We start from the raw sequence: 5,671 nt of genomic DNA on the forward strand, positions 1-5,671 counted from the left end.
TCTTCCAGCCTCCTGTTGGTCTAGGTAGACCGCGTCCTTGGAGGACGCAGCCCAGGTTTTCGAACAGAGCCTCTGAACAGGGCTGCCCGCACTGACGCGGCTCAGGGATTACGTCACACAGAGCGTTGTGCGCAGTGAAATCAGGACATTTCCTCACTTTCTAAAAAAAACCCGGGACGCCCGGGACAGGACGTGAAATACGGATATGTCCCGGGAAATACGGACGTTTGGTCACCCTAGTTAAAGACTCGCACATACATGAATTTCTTCCCATGTTATGGAGGGGTAATAGATTATTTCAGTTTACTGTTTAATGTTTAATGTTTTTGCTCTGGCAAAATTTGTCAAAAAGGCTTGGTATCTGCGGTAAAGTATTTTGTGTCCCACATAATGAACTATTCTCCCTTTGTGCTAAATCCTGTGCTGTTTCGACCACTGAGCCTGCCTGTTCCCTTCTGATCTGTTTGCCTGACCTGTCTTTTTACTACCTATGATCTGTTCCTAAGGATCTGTTCAGAACAGATCCTTCTTTTATGAGCTTGACACTGTACAGGACTGACAGTATGCTGTGACATGTCAGCCATCTTGGGGCAATCAGATTTTATGGGGGTCCAGTGATCGCTTTAACCAAATTTGTTCCTCTCAGGGGTGTTTGTAGACTGTACTTTTGGGGGTGCACAAACCTTGATCTAGGAGAACTAACTGTGATGTCAATGCAATTAAAGCTAAAAATGCTTAAAGACCATTCAGTTACATTTATCATATAATCATTACAAACTGATTTAATATGTAACAGGGGCCAGGACCAGTTCTGCAACGGCAGTGGCTCCTGTTTGACCCTAGAACCACCTATGTTTCCTCTACCTAAATTACTTGAATTAAAATACTTCAGATAATGTGACATTGACTGAATAATAAGTATTTAGTTGTTTGTTCCAGCATGTAGTATCTTTTTATTTTTCATTATAAAACCATTGTGTCAGGACTCCAGTCTGTGTGTTTGTCTTTTGTGTTGTTCTCCCTTCCACCAGCAGGAGGCGCCTGGTTTCGGTCCGCCTCCTCAAATACCTGCTGATGGTTACCTCATTATCGGAGTGCTCTTAAGCTGCTGGTTGCCACTACCTCGACGCCAGAGTGTTTGCCAGTTTTGGTACTCTAGCCAAGCAGAGTTTTTATTGAGTAAGACTGAGTTCTTGTCTCCCTGAGATTTAACTTTGTTTTTGTCTTTGCCTCTCGGCAGGAAGTCATCCTGAAAACTGGACCTTTTCGGACCTCCTCTCCGAGGAGAGATCAACTGAGTCTTAAACTGAGCGAGGGATTGAAACAGGAGGTTTGGATCCAGTCTCCTTTTGAGGACGTTGAAATTACTCTCTGAGCAAGGGAATCATCTTCACCACGACCCGTTCAAGTACAGTAGGAAATCTGAGTGGCAATCAGCGTCTCCGTCCATCTCCACTGTCTGTTCTGGGTAAACCCTGTTCCGCCCTCCACCGAATCAGATATACTCTGGAAAACCAACACACAGATTGGAGTGAAGGATCCTTCACTTCTCTGGAAACGTGAATCAACAAACAGATCCTCTCCTTCAAGATCAACGAATCAAATTTCCCACTGAGCCTGAACTAACAGTCTGTCTTCCCCTCTCCTTCCAGTTCCGGCTGAGCAGAGTACCGAGAGACTCTGTATCGAGCTTAACCTCTTCAATAAAACCGGTTGAACTTTTTATCTGTGTCTCTCTGTTTGGTTTCACTGCATGTGGGTTCGAGCCTTAGATAAAATCATGACACATTGCGTGTATCTCTTATGAAAAAATTTGAATAAGCTTTATGTCATACATTGACCCCTATGCTGCATTTTGTTGAGCTAATAAGATACAGCAGTTTTATTAGATTTCTATTTGGTTCCTGCCTAGTTATAAATTATGTATTTTTCCATCAATCTCTTTCAGGTTATTTGACTTTTTGACTCAAACTCAGCTAAACATAATTAAATGCAGTGAAATTTGTTATGGCTCCTAACCAAACCAACGCATTTATAAGCTCACATTTGTCCTTTTTAATAAATAAAATGTTAAAAGCCAAAATGTCCGGTATCACCTCCTTCGGTGAAATATCTTTGCAGCTTAAAACTAACTTTACTACTGTTCCTAACACCGAACTTTGTTCTTCGGCTCTCATTGGTTCATTTAGGTTTCGATAACAGAAAAAACTCAATAGATGCGTGGCTAAGTTGTAAGTGTTGTAGAGGGCCGCACTGGATTAACGCTGTGATTTCATCATCTGTCAGACGCACGATTCAAAACACTCCAAGCCGCTTCTTGTAATTGCAATCATCGATTTATTCCATTTGACCGTCATAATCCAGACTTTACATTGACTGACACATACTGACCAGGCTAAACCATACTATGATGCCAACAATGAAGCGACAATATAGCACGGTCAATAGAAATTACAACCACCACCTGTGCACCCGCTTTCTCATACATACAAAATTCAGTGCGCCAGAATGACTCCCATTCATACCTTTGTGACACTCACGCCCACCTTAGACACACCCACCACCCAGGTGTCAAAGCCGTGTGCTGCTGCCACATCAGTAATTGCTTATTTTGATCATATGTCTCTTACATTCCGGACCCTAATTATTACAAAGATAATTATCCGAATGTTAATACTGTAAGAGACAAGCCTAAGAAACAAATAATCATAAATTGCTCAGTATCAAATTTTGTTTAATCTATCTTAGACTAAGCAATCTACAAAATTGTTAAATGTTGATTGTTAAATGTTCATGGTGTCTCCGCTTCCTGAAGCAGGCACAACTTGATAATGGGTCTTTCCAGGTAGTTCATCTTTTTCTTGATGCGAACTGACTGCACAAGTCCTCCTTTATCAGGAACAATGTTCACAACTCTACCCATTAACCAAGAGTTGCGTGGAGCAGAGTCATCCACGATGAGGACGACATCCCCTAGAAGAAAGTTCCGTCTTGTTCTTTGCCACTTCTGCTGCTCTTGTAGTTGAGGTAAGTATTCCTTTAACCAACGCTTCCAGAAGAGATCCGCCATATATTGCACCTGTCTCCATCTTCGCCGAGCGTAGACATCATTCTTGGAAAACACTCCTGGTGGCAATGAAGGCATGGTCTTTAAGAGAAGAAGATGATTTGGAGTTAGTGCTTCTAGGTCGTGGACATCAGTAGAGGCTTTGGTTATAGGTCGACTATTGATGATAGCCTCAACTTCACAGAAAATTGTCTGAAGACTTTCTTCATCAAGAGTCTGTGTTCTCAACACAGAATTTAACACTTTCCGAACAGACTTGATAAGACTTTCCCAAGCACCTCCATGGTGTAATCCAGTAGAGGGATTGAAAGACCATTTTATTCCTTTCTGAAGGAGAGTGTTACTGATTGCAGTTTGATTCCATCTTTCAATTTCTTTTCTTAACTCGCGTTCAGCTCCTAGAAAGTTAGTTCCGTTGTCAGAACGCAGCTCCTGCACTTGACCACATTTAGCAATAAATCTTCAAAGACCATTGATGAAGGAATCAGTATCCAATGATGATAACATCTCAAGGTGAACTGCTCTTATTGCCATGCAGGTGAAGATAACTCCATATCGTTTCAGCAGGCTCCTTCCACGCTTAATTTCAAAGGGACCAAAACAGTCCACACCCACACAAGTAAATGGGGGTTTGTCTGGATGCACTCGTTCCGGTGGAAGGTCTGCCATCCTTTGGCTTCCTGGTGCAGCATGGAGACGTCGACATGTCATGCATTTTGATAGAGTTTTTCTGATTGCAATGCTGGCACCTGGGATCCAATACTTTTGATGCAGTTCAGCGAGCATATGATTACGTCCACCATGGCCTGTCTGATGATGTATATGGTGCAGTAAAATTTTGGAGATGTGAAGATCTTTAGCCAATATGACTGGGTGTTTAGCTTCAGCAGGCATGGCTGCTTTGCTTAGCCGTCCACCAACTCTCAGTAAACCACCTTCAAGAATAGGATCAAGCTTATAGAACTGGCTTGTTTTCTTCACACCTTCATGTTTCTGTAAACTTGTCATTTCCTCTGGATATCGCTTTCTTTGACAATAGCAGATGATAGCACTCTCAGCTTTCCCAAACTCTTCCACTGTTAAGGCTCCCAAAGCAACATTTTTCTTGTATGAGCTCATTTCTTTCTTCAATCTTTCTTGGAATTTAACATCATCAAGTTTTGAGTCTGCAAGGTCCAACTTCAGTTGTGCTCTTTTTTGAGCCAGTTTGGACAGCAATTGTTTAAACCTGAGTAGCCACCCAACTATTGTTTTCAGTTTGTCCCAAGAGGAAAAGGAATGAATGAGGTCCATAATTGGATCCACTTGTTCATCAGTGCATGTCACATTAACAGAAACCATTGTCTTGACCTCTGGATCTTCTGGATCCTCCAGAGCAAAATGACTTATGTCCTCAGGATTTGCAGGCCATTTCCATTCAGGGTCATGAAGAAACTTTGGCCCAGACACCCAGGTATCAGCCTTCAAAAAAGCCTCCACACTTGTTCCTCTGGATGCCAAATCTGCTGGATTAATACTGGTAGCAATGTACCTCCCCTGTAAGGGATTTGACAAACTGAGTATCTCTCCAACTCGATTTGTTACAAAGGTCTTAAACCTCAATCTTTCATTCTTGATGTACTTCAAAACTGAAGTACTATCAGTCCAGAATACTGAGTCTTGTAGTTTTGTCCTTAACTCCTTCTTCAACAGCTTATCCATCCGGCTTGCAACAACTGCAGCAGTCAACTCCATGCGAGGGATGGTAATGGGTTTCAGTGGAGCTACACGGGCTTTACCCATTACAAATGCACAATGCACTTGTCCATCAGCATTATACTGCAACAGGTAGCTCACTGTTCCATATCCATTCTCACTTGCATCGCTGAAATGATGTAGCTGCAAACTTGTGGCTTGTCCAAAGTCCTGTGGTTTCAGACATCTGTTAACTTCAAACAGTTCAAGCTGATGAAGTCCTTCCAGCCAGTTTTTCCATTTCTGGACCACATCATGTGGCAAAGGATCATCCCAGCCAACGTGTCTTCTGCTTAGATCTTGTAGAATCCCCTTTGCGACTAAGACAACTGGTGCTAGGAATCCAAGAGGATCAAGATGGAACTTATGATGGACAAGACTCCTCGTCTTGTCAGAGGTCTGTCTTTGAGGATGATCTTGAATTTCAGCAGGTCTGATTGTACACACCACTGAACTCCCAACACACGCTCCACAGGAAGATCATCACTATCCATATCCAGGTTCTTCACCTCACTGGATCTTTCATGCTGTGGTATTTCAATAATAACACAGTGTCAGTTACTTATCCATTTAAGAAGTTGAAATCCGCCTTTCTTGCACAAAGCATGAAGTCCTTGATATAATGACAAAGCTTCTTCTTCTGTGCTCACAGAGACCAAACACACTTCCACATAAAAGTTGTGAAGCACCGCATCTATGACATTTGGTGTAAAAAGCTTCTGATTGTCCTCTGCACACCTTCTCAGTGCAAAACATGCACAATTTGGAGACGATGTAGCTCCAAAAAGATGTGCAACCATTCGGTACTCCACCAGATGCTGATCATACTCTCCATTTGGCCACCAGAGAAATCTCAACAGATCAGAGTCA

This window comes from Cyprinodon variegatus, unplaced genomic scaffold (assembly GCF_000732505.1).
Source record: "Cyprinodon variegatus isolate N-32 unplaced genomic scaffold, C_variegatus-1.0 Scaffold1941, whole genome shotgun sequence".
In the NCBI taxonomy this organism is placed as follows: domain Eukaryota; kingdom Metazoa; phylum Chordata; class Actinopteri; order Cyprinodontiformes; family Cyprinodontidae; genus Cyprinodon; species Cyprinodon variegatus.